The sequence below is a fragment of the Cibotium barometz genome, chromosome 23 (genome assembly GCF_041138505.1).
Source record: "Cibotium barometz isolate CiBa-2024 chromosome 23, ASM4113850v1, whole genome shotgun sequence".
Lineage (NCBI taxonomy): Eukaryota > Viridiplantae > Streptophyta > Polypodiopsida > Cyatheales > Cibotiaceae > Cibotium > Cibotium barometz.
This window is the reverse complement of record NC_141068.1, coordinates 1,977,639-1,992,207: the sequence shown is the minus strand read 5'-3', so window position 1 is coordinate 1,992,207 and position 14,569 is coordinate 1,977,639.

Genomic DNA, 14,569 nt, shown 5'->3' with positions numbered 1-14,569 from the left:
TCGGCGCCCCGACATATCCACATCTGCATATGGAATAATCAATGTCTCGAGTTATCCATATCAACATAGAGAATCATCAACGTCTCGATGAGTCACATATGTCCATCTGTAAACCTATCAGGTTGATTGTGTAAATCACCTAAAGTACGGAACTAGAGAAAGAAATGCCAACAAAGGAAGAATCCAAATTTCCTTATCCGAACACAACAAGATAAACTTGTTTGAACTCTAAAGAAAGAGATTTCAACAAGTGAAAATGCCGATGAGATTACCCTCATCAAAACATGCAGGCTATAGATAAAAGAAGTTTATCTAAAGAATGCCTTCTAGTGAATTTAGAAAATAAGATTGTCTTTGAATGTTGAGGTCAACATGCTAAGTGATGTAAGCAAAGCAACAATCTTGAGCCCAAATTATCCCATAAGATAATATATGTGAGGGATCCCTAGCGTCCCATACCACCATGATACCACCCATACATACCTTAACAATTTGAAACTCCCTAGTATGCCGTCTAGGAAAATATGAATAAAATCCTGTATAAAAGGAATAAGATGGCCTTATCCAGACTTTCACATACTAAACCTGTCTCTATATACTTGAGACTACATCAAGGAATAAATCCTTCTGAGTACATCATTAGAAAAGAAATTGAATTATTGGCGCCTTTCTAATGATAACTACCCAAAACACAATAAAGTTAGGGTAGACAAATAACTCACCTAGATATATAAGCAACTAGGTATCTGAGTTGGAATATATACAAGAGTATTAGAAATATACTCCAAAATTACGTGCAAAAAACGAAGGCAAATGCTACCTTCAAAGCACATGTAATTATTCAAAAGATCAAAAGATCCTTATAAAAGCATGGATAAAAGCATAGAAGCTCCTTAAATCCATAAAAACTATAGTTGATCATAAAAAACAATGCATACCATCTAATGGACATAAATCATGCCAAAAGAAGCATTTAAATTGGTGGCCAACTCATCAATTTGGAGCATATGAACGTTATGTTGTTCAAATAAAACTCCAAAGTAAGAAAGTGAAACACGTGTGTGTAGCACTCAATAAGAAAAACCCCTAGACACAAGTGATCTAGGCAAAACCTGATGAGTCCTTGTAAAACTTGGAAAACATCCAATAGAAATCCACCAAAACAAACCGATCAACTAACCCATGATAGAGGCTTAAGAAATTAAGCACAAGCCACACTTAAATAAGTGCAAAATAAATTATCATGGAAAAGTGTCAAAGGTGAAACACACTTTGAACGAAAATTATAGCCATCAAAAGAAATTAAGGAACATGTCCAAAAAGAATGGCTAAACAATGGTAAAAAATCATGAATACATCGTTTAGAATTAATCCAATCATAAATATCCATTAATACGAGATATAATCGTATTAATAATATGCGAATAACACGCATCTATCTAATGTCAGTACGAGAAAACGTACTTCAACATTAAATAACCCTCGAAAATATTAAATTCTCGAGAAAAAGAATTATCATGATTTTTTTCTAATTTTTCCAAATTTATAGGGCCTCAAAATATAATAATTTTGAATTCCACCAAACCCATCTCATGGCATTCCAAACCTATATTTTCCAGAAAATTTTTAGCAATTTAATTTACCAAAATACCATTGATATTTTAAAAATACCAATTTTTAGGATTTCTAAATATAATATCTAGAATATTCCTAATTTTCCCTGAGAATCCCATCGTTCACGAAATTTTCAATTCCGCCCGACAATTCTCAAATCCAATGAAAATTTTTAATTTTAATGGATTTTTCTAATTTTCTGGGTCAAAAAATATACTTTTAAAGGAATTTGAATGGTCGCGGGCGCCCGAATGGACACACCACATGCCAAACACCAACCCCACATTTTTCCAAAATTTAAAATAACCTTTGTCTAATTTTCCACTAATTTTCAGGAATTTTTTGAAATTTTTAATCAACCCCGAACGCATTTAGAATACGAACGGTCAAAAAATTTCAGAATTCCAACGGTTTTCCCGGAATACGGAAAGCCAAAAGTTTTGGGAAAATGAAAAGACAAAAAAAATTCGGAATGTGAAAGGTCAAAGGTTTCCGGAATACGGAAGGTCAAAAGTTTTTCCGGAATTCGGAAAGCCAAAAGGTTTCGGGAAAACGGAAAGCCAAAGGTTTTCCGGAAGTTGAAAAGCCAAAAATTTTCAATAAGAAATTTTCAGGAATTTTTCAGAGTTTTTTTACTCAAATCCTGTAATTTTCAGAAATTTCTAGGCTTTTTTTCCAAGCTTTTTTCTTGAAAAATATCAAAAAGCCCTTTTTTTGGAAATAAAAAACTCATTTTTAAAAAAAATGAAAAAAATAAATATAAGCTTTAATTAGCTTATAATCACTTTTGATTTTTTAGGGGGGGGGGGGGGGCGATTTTTCGCCGGCGGCTGCTGCGCAGCCCCCCCCCCTCCCGTCGTCGACTGCGCCTGAGAGAGAGATGGAGAGAGTCATAATCTTCTTCTCCCCTCTTTCCTCTCCTTCACCTCCTTTCCATTCTCTTTCTCCACCCTTCTCTCTGTTAATCAGAAATTAGCTTAATCCTCAATTAAGCTTTTTCAATTAACTCCTTAATCATAATTAGCATTAATTATGATTAATGTAAAAAATTCATTTTTAAGAGAATTTTCACCCGGAAAAGAGAAAGAAAAATCAGATTTGAGAGGCGGAGAGGACCCCACGCACACGGGAGAGCAATTTATGCATCAACACGCTGTCCCCTACTGAATTTCAGTAGCAAATTGACAGAAATTTGATCGCATTCCCGCGGAAAAAACCCGCAAAAATGTATAAAAATACATTTTTAATCATAAAAATGCTCAAAAAATTCCTAAAAAATTAGGAAAAATTTCTAAAAATTTCTAGAAATTCAGGGAATCCATCCTACAAAAATATTCACCATAAACTTTATGGTATTTTTGTAAAAAATTCCATTAATGCTCGATTTTAACCATAAAAAATAGGAAAAAATAGCATTAACTCACGGTATTCCCCCGCAACGTCGATTCGTCCATTGAATTGAAGTACCACACGTTCCAATCACCATAACGATGATCCATGTGCATTTCATCAACACAAATCAACAAAATAACATTTCATTAGTAAATATTAAAATTTACTAAAAAAATCAACAATTAAATAGAGATTGCTCTGATACCACTGTTAAAACCCTAAGATCTCTCTAGATAATTGTTATGCATAAAACATGCATAAAACAGGCATAAACTCAACCACCCAACCACCCCCGAGCCCAAGGGATGCACACATGAATAATGAATGAAATACATCATACCTCTACCTTGATGTCCCATACCATCAAGAGGTATAACACAATCCAATAGCATGTAGCTATAGTGTGAAATGGTAGGTGAGAAGATATGGACCTCTACACAAGAGACCATAGCATAAGCCTCCAAGCCTCCAAGCTCCAAGCCCCCTTGAGTGTGCCCCATGCCCCTATTATATAGGAGGGCCCTCAAGTGACTCTTGACTTTCCATTCCTCATGTGTGACCCTTGGATGCCTGACCCTAACCTTAAACCTTAAGGTTAGTCCTAACCCATGCTCTACTAGAGCTTGTTCCCATGCTCCCATGCTCACAAGCCTAATGTGGGTTAGCCTCCTAGTATATGCACACATAATGTGTATATAACATAGCACACATAATGTACATATAACAGTTGAGGGAGAGTGGTGTAGGCCTCTGCGGCTTGTAGCTGTAGATCCTTCTGGTGAAGTGTGTCCTTTACCACTTCTAGGTATTTGTTGAAGGAGAGGCGGAGGCGGTTGCCTTCATCCTTTGTTGAAGGAGAGGCGGAGGCGGTTGCCTTCATCCTCGATTGAAGGAGAGGCAAAGGCGGTTGCCTTCATCCTCGATTGAAGGAGAGGCAAAGGCGGTTGCCTTCATCCTCGGTGTGAGCAGCTCTGTGTTTGAGTTGGTGGGTTTCGATTTGGGCGAGGGCTAGGGCTTGGATTACGCAAGCACTAATCAACCTCGGGCGGCTTATAGTTGCTGGAGCTTGTTGACTGTAGCGGCGAGGGTGGCCTCGCGGTCCTCCAAGGCCACTAGAGTTGCTGGTTGGCGAGCGTAGCTTCGTGGAGAGTTTCTTGTGTTTGCTAGTTGGCCTTGGCGATGAGCATTTTCTATTGGGTTGCTGACCTGCTCCTACTGTCTCTACATGTAATCTGTCTCATAGATGTGAGCAGCTCTCAAGCAAGGCTGGAAAATCTATGTGCAAAATCTGGGACAGTGCCATGGGTCGAGCGAATTGCCCGCATGGGAGGAAAAACCGTCTGCATAGGATTAAAAATTGCTCGTGTGAGCCCAATGCAAGGTGTCCTTGATATTTCGTTGAGAGAAGGATGGGGAAGAACGGACATGGTTCAGAAAAGGGAGGGTGCAGAGAGAATAAATGAGGAGGGGGGGTTCAAAAAGGTTCACTTCCAAAAACTGGGTGGTGCACTAGAGATCTTCCTCTTCCTGTGCTTTTCTGCGGGCTTCGGCCTCCTGTTACTCCTTGAGTTGTGCCTCGACCACAACAACAGCTTCGTGGTGGGTGGCCTCCTATTCTTGGGTGTCAGTGTGATGGCGTTTGGGGGTGGAGAGGTCGGGGAGGGTCGGGGTTTCGGGAGAGGAGTGGGAATGGGGGCGACACCCTGGAGTCCAATGGGCTAGGGGAGTTCTGGCTAGTCATCGACGTGGTAGATCACCTTGGTGAGGAGGGGAGGAGGTCGCGAGCTTGCCCTGGGGGTTGGCACATACTGCATGGATCTCCTTGTGTGGATGAACTCCGCCTAGTTGACATGCGCCCCTTGACAAACACGAGCGAGGGTGGACATGTGGCACGTGTTGAATCTATCGGTCCATCGGTGGTGAGGAGGAATGAAAGGGCTCGGGCTAGCATAACAAGCTCTAGGCAAGAAATATTATGCCATTCCACACTGTCCTTTTTTATGGGCCGCTGGTATGTACTCCTTACGTGGCGCATCACATTTGCCAACCAGACGTAGGGCTGCCATGTGAGGAAGATGAAGTGCCTCCCGAACGAGGTCTAGACTAAGGTGGAGAGTCTGGGTTTGGCCCTCGTTGTCTCGATAACCTACCTTCTTGTAGCTTGGTTTGCATCATATGTTTCGATGAAAGTAGAGGCAGTTGAGAAGATCCAGGCCCCAAGGCTGAAGAGGGGGTAAACCGTCGAGCCCTATCTGCTCCAAGTGGGCCACTATGGCAGGATCGATTATGGCCCTGTAATAACAAGGTTTTGTATAATAAAGCAACTTGTGCTCAACCTTGTGGTTTCTCTTCATGAGGTTGTGGGACAGTGTGGCCGCTCACTTGGTGCATAAGGTTCTCACCTAGGTGGGAGAGCTGGGTAGTGTGCTTCCCGTACTCCTCAAAAAACGGGGACCGATAGGTTACTTCTTCTTTTGGCATGTATAAGGGAGGACCTCATAAGAGGAGTCAGAGTGAGTGAGGGTTGCCATGTTGTTGAGGATAAAAAGCTAGTATGGGAGTGTGAAAGCTTGAGGGATAAAAAATTGCAAGAGTTTAGCTAGGGGAGAGAGAGAAAAGTGTGTGAAATGAAGGTGGTGGCCCTCTTTCATAGATTTCCTTGGAAGTGAATGGCCGTGGCTTCATGAGTGAACGGCCATGGCTAAAGAGTGTATGGCCATGGCTAAACAAAGTGAACGGTCGTGGCTTCATGAGTGAACGGCCATGGCTAAAGAGTGTACAGTCATGGCTAATTAAAGTGAACGGTTGTGACTTCCTTGATTGAATGGCTATGGCTAAAGCAGGTGAGGAGTGAACGGTCATGGCTTCATGAGCGGACGGTCGAGGCTAAGAAAATGATGAAGGAATGGTTGTGGCTTCATGTGAGGGAACGGCCATGTCTTAGCCTTTGACAAGAGAACGGCTGTGTCTAAGCAGAGGATAAGGGAACGGCCGTGGCTTAGCATTTAACAGAACGGATGTGGCCTCATGATGAGTAAACAGCCGTGTCTTTATAGAGAAAGAGTTTTTTTTAGGCACCCTGTAAACAGGTTTTGTACCCTAAGGCTATATGGTCAGCACCCCATTGCGGGTTTTGTAGTAACTCCTTGCCCAATTTGCTAGAGTGAGAAGGCAGCACCAATAAGGTTTTTGTAGTAACTCCTTGCCCAATTTGCTAGAGTGAGAAGGTAGCACCAATAAGGTTTTTGTGAGGTTGGTAGCTCCATCGGGAGCTTGGAGGCTTCATTGGAGAGAGAAATTGGGTAAAGGGGAATTGAAGAAGCAAGAGATTGAGTGGGGGTGCACTGAGGGAGTCAGATGATAAGGGGTGGTGGAGTAGCCGAAATTGAAGGTACATCACTGTCGGGGACAATGGAGGGGGGTTATATAGCTTCCCGAGGGAGTGCCATGTGTCATAGGACATTAGATTTTCATTAGCTCTTGTATCAACAAGAGCCAATTTTTTGTGTGAAACTTGTCAGGGTGGTCATTCGACAATCGTACAGATTTCACTTCCCAGTCCTCTTCTTCCAGGTCCACTACCATGCTATTTCTTTTGTTGTTTTTTTGGCATGAATGGCTCTTAATGTGATTTCAATGATGAGTGGGATATAGTAGCATTTTAGTTTACTACCGTTGAAATAGCCTGCCATCTGAACGCTGTCAAGTGTTTCTATGCGCACTGCGGGGTTATTTCAGCAGTGACTAGCAAAGGTCCCAAGCCTCTGAATTTAAGTTTTTTTTTTGTGGTTTTTAGTGCTGTAGAGGAGGACCATAGCGCCCTTACTCTTTTCCTTGTCTTTGAGTTGGTCATCAAACCACTGTTTATGCCCTAGCTTTTCCACAATCATATTGTACACAACTAGGAGGTGTGTTTTATATCAAGCCTTTCAAGTTCAAAAACACGGCAGCTCAGGAGATTACCCGTGAGTTTCTCATGTATCTCAACTCTTAAGCTAGGCTAAGAACTCCATAGGCATGATTGTTTCAGTACCATAGGTTAAACTGAAGGTTTTGCGCTTGTGGCCATCTTGTATGCTATGTGATACGCCCAAAGTGCAGTTGGCAACTTTTGTTCCCAACCATTTTGGCTAGCCTCAACTATTTTGGTCAGGATGGCACAAAGTTTATATATTATATTATTATATTAAATTATCATATTTATAATATGTTATTATATATTTACTATGTATATATGTATTTAATTTTCTTATTATACTTATGTATTATTATTATTATTATATGCATAACATTATATTATAATATATTAGTATAGATTTAATGTATATATTTATTGAATATCCTTACCTATTATATGTTTACATATTGTTATTATATATATTTATATTTTATATTTTTAATAATTATGTATTTTATATCTTTATATTTTTGTATTAGATGATTTATTTAAATTTTCTTCTCTCAACATACTCCTACACTCCTCTCTCTCTCCCCCTATCCCTCCTCTCTTTCTCCCCTTCCCCAATATGTGGCCTCCACTTCCCCCCTTCCAGCCCCCCATCCTTCTCTCTCTCTCTATCTCTCTCTCTCTCTCTCTCTCTCTCTCTCTCCTCTGCCCCTAACACGTGGCTCCTTCCCTCTCTTTCCCCTACATAAAGAAATATTAGGGCTCACCCTTGTCAAGAATTTATTTGATACCTGCTCTTGCTCATTAAATGAGCGTATTGGTTCGGCATGCGACAACCCTATTGCAACTTCTTTTGCAACTTTTTGTTTTGGGTGGTTTCTTAACGCTCGTCTCTATAGCAAGGATGGATACATCAATTTCATACGGCAAGTTCACACCACATACTCGGAGAAAACTTCCTATTTAAAGGTGCATGTTTAAGGTGAGGGTAACATCTTACTTAGCCCAAATTTTTATTGTTAGTGTTTATGGCTTTACTCCTTGCTTCTTTTAGGGCGCCTTCTACATAGGTGCAATCAGGTTCAGTTTCCATACGAGTGTTTATGCTTGCATGTGATAGATTTGTGACTAATCCATCTCTTGCATATCAGATTGTTTTGTCTTTAACTATATATTGTAAGCTGTTCGAATGCCCAATGTGTTAAATATAACTTTTAATCCCAGTCCATCCAATTTTGATTGATAATCTTTTTAAAGATTTTTTATAATACTCTGTTTGTGGATTCAACTGGATCCTTTTCTTGCAGATAATAAATTGTAGACTTCTTATAAATTATCATGTGATATTCTATAATAAGAGTCTAGATGAAATAATTTAAAAAGTGTCCGCGTCGTTGATCCAATTCAAAAAAATTACTATTGAGGTAGCCTTATTATCTCTGAGAGCTTTGGATTTAACCAAGTTTGTGCAGTAATCAGCAAGCCACCAGAATGTATTTATTGATGTTTCTTTGAGCTGGAGGTTTGAAACCCACAAGATTAAAACCCCATTTCTCGAATGGTTGTAATGGAAATATCGGATTATGCAGCATTCTATCCAACATTCAGCTAACCTAACTGCTGGTAGAAATCACAAGCCTTTGTATACAAAACTGCCAAGTATCTTTTAACATTATGGGCCACTATAAACCTACCTGGAATATCTTTCGACTTGTAATTCTCTAAAAAAGTGTTCTCCATCACATCTTGATGTGCTTCTACAATCACTTCAACTATCTAATGATTTAAACAAATCGTCTTAAGATCTGATCAACTCCCATTTCGTACAGCTGCCCCACCACAACCATGAAAGTTCTACCACAGAGTGTCAGCCCCTTCTAGTGATCTGTCGACATCCTTTCTAGAAATTCTTTATTTGTCAAGAACATCAGCATCTCATCATACCATCATGTGGTTGGTGGAACATATAGAATAAATAATTCTACATCTAGAAATTGGTCTGGTACACCATCCAATGGTTCTTTGAACTAGCTTTCCTATCAAGTTAGGATTACTTACCATATACATCAATGTTTGGTGATCAACATGGAAGACAAAATGATAACCCAAAAGGTAATTTTTGAATTTTTCACTAAGAGTAAACCATACCCATGGCTACTCTTTCTGTTGTGAATAATTCTTTTCTACAATAGTTAGCATCCAATGTGCATAATAAATTGGACGAAACCATCCTCCTTTGTCTTCCTACATTAGCGCACTTCCAATTGCAACATCCAAAGCATCTACAAAAACATGAAATAAGTTCGTCCAATCTAGAGGTTGAGGTGCCGAAATTCCTGCTCACATTTATCATTCCATATATATTGAGCATCATTTTTTGTAAGCACATACAATGGACATGCCATATGTGCCAAATAACGAAGGAACCTTGTGTGTGTGCCACCTGATTTGCCCAAGAAACCTGCCTAGTTCTTTTATGTTGTGTGTATCTTGAAGCCTCACTATATCCACTGCTAATCCTTCCTTTGAGACTATGTGGCCAAGAAACACTCCACTACTCCTCCACACTGGCTACTCCAAAGGCACATTTTGCCGGATTTAGACTCAATCTGGTTTCTTGGAACTTTTCCAAGCATAGAGTCAACAGTTGAAGATGCTTTGAACGCTTCCCAAAAACATTGAAATTGTTCACAAACACCGTAAATGAATGTTGTAAGATAGTCGTAAAAGATTTATTGAACCATTCTCTAAAAAATAGCTGGAGCATTCTGTAATTCGAATATAACATTGGAGATAAACACTCCCCATTCTATGATGAAAGCTTTTTTTCTTTATCTTTAAAAGCCATCTACACCTGGTTATAAACCACTAAAAACATCCAGAAATGAATACATTTCATGGCTAACTGCATCCAAGAGGGAATCTCTAAATGGTAGTGGAAAAGGATCTTTAATTGTGGTTGCATTTAGTTTTTTGTAATCCACATTCAATTTTTTGTAATCCACACACACTCTCAACTTCCCATTCTTCTTGGGGACTATCATAATTGGTGAGACCTAATTAGCTTTGTCTACTAGGTAGATACCCATTTTTAACAACGTACCATTGTCTTCTTTGACTTGCTTGCCATAATTCAAATCCATCTAGTGCCTCTACTACTAGATTGGAACTGCATCTTCCTTTAGATTAATTTTATGTTGATAAAAACTAGGGTCAATACCCTTCATGTCTGTATAGCATAAGGCAAATACATCCTTATATCTAGATGGTAATTCTTACATTCACCCTTCATGCCTCCATTCATCTGTAAGTTTGGCACCTACCGGATCATCCGAGGATTCTATTCACCTCCCACCTTTGTTTTAGGAAGTTCAACCTCTTGAACCCGACCACTATTTTGCATGTCCTCTCATGGCTTCTTTCACAAAGCAGTAATCAGCGCTTTAATCTCTATATTGGAACCTTACCTTCTTATTTTTCTTAAAGAACCTACTTAAATGTGTATCTTGGACTTGCCAGTGCCTGATCTACCATTGGTACCATGATAACTGGCTATACTGACAGAACAAGCAATCTATATTGGTGGTACGGATGGATCTAGTTTTGTTTTGGAGAGCATAGATAGTTTTACCTTTTCCTTTCCTATGTGGGTGGAAATCTGAACTATTTCGAGTTCTTGTGAATCTTTCCATGCCATAGCTATGATCGACCCAACAACATTGGATATATCCCAATGTTTTCCTTCATTCATAGGATCACAAAAGATACTGGAAATCTACAATCAGCTACACTAATCTCTTGGCCACGAATAATGCTAACAATCATAACTCTTTGTTGATCTATCATCTTTACTCAAGCTCCATCTTTGTGATCCCTAAACTTTGGGGCATTTCATTTGATGTCATATAGACACCAAACCCTCCATACACAAGGACACCAGACACTATCTGACCCTTGAATACTAATATTACCTCTAAAACTACTTTGTCAAAGTTTGAAGCTAGTTCTATTGATTCGCATTGTAGTGCATTATCTAGATTTGATCTGGATTGGGCTTTCACCAATTTTTCCAATGCACAATCCTTCTCAAAGAATGTTGACCTTAATTCGACACTAAATAGAGGAATTAATCTAATGTGATGTTTAACTTCATTTTCTGTAGATCCTCCCACCAATCATATTTGGACGTTGCTTCGCTAGCTATCCCTTCTAGATATCTGAGGTGAAATATCTACCCCTTCCTTAACAGATCATTGCCTTTGGATTCTTTTTCCCTTTTGGCTACCTTCTTTCTTTTGGAATTCTATAGTATTCTTTGCTGAGTCAGACATCTCCTCTACAGCTTGATCCAGGTGCTTATGGCACTTTCTAGCACTGCACTACACCTTGGGTTTTTTCTTCCTCTACAGCTTTACCAACTCTAGAGGTTGATTTAGGTGCTTTTAGCACATTCTAGCACTACACTACACCTTGGGTCTTTTTGTGGCTCTTTACACACTGTAGTGGTTTTCCTATGTGGTCAAATGGCCTCTAGATTAACATCTACCAGCTTCTTTGGCAAAGAAACTTCTTGAGCATTCTGGACCTGCCTAGTTCTAGACACACTCCTGCTCCTCCCAATTCTGGGGTTTTTTCTTGCACCATCTTGCTTGCTTGGTCCTAGACACGCTCCTCCTCCTCCCAATTCTATGGTTTTTCCTTCGTCTTTGGTCCACATCCAATTCTCTCGGCCTATTGGACCTTGCACCCTTGTGACTGTCATAACCACTTGAGGTGGCTTAGACTACTTCTCTACCGAATATGGCTCAATTTTTACTAGATTAATTACTAGAGGTTTAGCTGAAGTTGATGCCTCCGATTTTGTTTTATGGAGTTCCTATTGATGATGCTACCATTGAACAATATCTTACGATGTCTAATTGCATTATAATTGTAACACTAAATGGGTACACCTACCACACACAACCACAACCTCAATGCATAAGGGCAAGCCTATGGTATGCATGCTACATGGTTGATTGGTGCTATATGTTGAAGTGGAACTGTAGCCTAGGATTTCTCTGCTTGTCTCACTGCCGGATGATGGACTCTGCCATTGTTTTGGCAAACCTCCGTAGCATGAGTGATGGTTTGATGTATGGCAAAGTATGGAGTAAGCTTACATTCCTCCTTGGTATGACCTTTATTTAAACACTTCACACACTAGACATCCGGTGAGCTATATCCAGCTCCTCTACACTTCCAGCCCCCCTTGAAGCTTGCCCAATTCTTGTGCTTGGATTTGAATCCAACTATGCATCCGAGTCATAATCCAAAGCGTCTTCCTCTTGCTCATTCTCTGAAGAAGAATCTTCGTCCCACTTTTTCTTCCCCTGCTTGGAATTGGAGATTTCCCCTAAACTGCACTCTAATCTTCTGAGAAGCTTTCACCAACCCATTAAATCCACTAGTTGTGAGATCAATGGATATTATGTAAGCTTCAGTTTCTCTTACAAACCACAACTAAACCATTCACCCATAAAAACCAACACACATATTTTGGATTAAACATTAAACATAATTGCATTATAAGACATCATTCATACATTCAAGATTTTGTGATACACATATTACACATTACAACACTTACAAATACAAAGCTACATAGAATTACAAAGGTAAATCACATATGACTTTGTATTTACGTATGTTTCTTTCTTTTCTTTCTTCTTCTGTTCTCTTATATCTGTCAATGCTTAGAACATTACATAACAACCTGAACCGAGGAACAAAGCATCGCCTTTGATTTGACATAATTATTTGAGTCTTCTTCCTATGCTACCCCTAAACTAAGGTATAAATGAATAATAAGACTAAGGGTTATTTTTGTAAGCTAACTGTTTTATGATTGGCTTTGGGAGATATGCTCATGTGTGGGGTTTGTACTCGACCACTTGCTTAAGGATAGGCTTTAGTTTAATTTGCACCTTCTTGACAAATTCTTAGGCTTGTTTCTCCTTCTCCAACACGAGGTTGGGTACTCTTTGAGTTTATTATAAAGGTTTGCATAGTCAATGGGCTTCTTCTCTTTGTGAAGAGCTAGTTAGTTTGAGCAAGAGATTGCTCGCTATCTCTGTAAGGGAGGCAGCTTTGGAGCTCTTTCTGGAACCACTTTTAATAGTCATGATGTCTCATCCTTGACAACTAATTCTGTATTTAATGATTATGCATGCTCTTTGATATCTTCTTCTTGTTAGCATTTTTAGGGGCCATTGTAGCCTTTGTAGCTTGTACCTTAGGCTATTTAGTTGCTTACTTTGAGGTTGAAGCTTAAGATTTCTATTTATTGGTAGCCTTAGATGTTGCCTTGGTTGTTGCCTCATCTTAGCTTGGAGCCTTGTGATGGAATTAAGGGGGATTGTGTGAATTAGTCCTCCTTACACACTCAAAAAGTTAAGGCTAATCAAAGTGATTGGGATTGATGCTTCTAAAATTGGGGCATTTGTCACTTTATTGGGATAATCCTTGTAAGCATGATCAAATGCACTTGTAATGTGTGCCACCATAAGGAATGATGTTGGGATTCGGCATAGGATTCAAAATCCTCGGAGCACTATGGGGACTTGTAACATGTGCCACTAGAAGGAACGGCATTGGGGTTTGGCACAAGATTCGAAGTGCTTGGAGCACTAGAGGGACTTGGTACAAGGTTGTGAGAACACTCTGCAACACATTGTGGGCCTTCATTAGAAGCATTAGTAGCCTACATACCATGTTGTTGAGGTCTCTCACTCTTTGTTACATCATAGCTTTGAATAAGGAGGCATAGTTATGGCTTTGAAGCATTACATTAGTGGCTTGCATTAGTGACCTATATACCATATTGCTAAGGTCTCTCATTCTTTATTACATCGTAGCTTCAAATAAGGAGGAACAATCTATGGCTAGAGCTTGCTTTAGAGCACTCATTAAAGACATAGACCTGTATAGATGGTCGTAAAGCCTCTTGCTCTGAAGGTCGATCATGATTCGACCAGTGACCCATAATCACTCTAGCCTTTCTCGGGGATTGTATCTCATATGATGATACTTCATTGGCTTTGGCAATGTAGTCCCTCATGGTCTTTCCTCCCTCTTTCTTTAGGTTATACATTTGGGCAACAACATGGGACTCTCTCGAGCTTCACTAGGTAAAATATCACAATGAAAGTGTCTCAAGTCCTTATAGTTGACCTTTTCAAGTGGGTTTAGTGCCCTAAACCACTGGCATACTTTGCCTTCAAGATAAATTCCGAATGAACATATCTTGGCATGATCATCAATCCTTCCCATGTCTTCGCAAATGTGATCAAACTTCTTGAGGTACTAAATGGGATCTCCAATTCCATTAAATTTGGTTTCTTGAGATATGGATTGGCTTGGTCTTGCAAAAATCTCAGTCTTTGAGTGCTATATTTGTAGCAACCCCCTGTCCCATTACACCATCCTTAGCATGGATGTATAATGTGAGGGGATGGTCGTGCAAAATCCTGTCTATGGGTTTACCGTTTCATGCCCTGTGGGTTGGGTTGAAGATATACATGATTACGCTTCTAGAACACCTGGGTTGTTGGAAGTAGTTCTCTTTGTAATTTTCTCTTTACCTTTCCCTGCATTCCTTGTTCCTCATCCGAATAG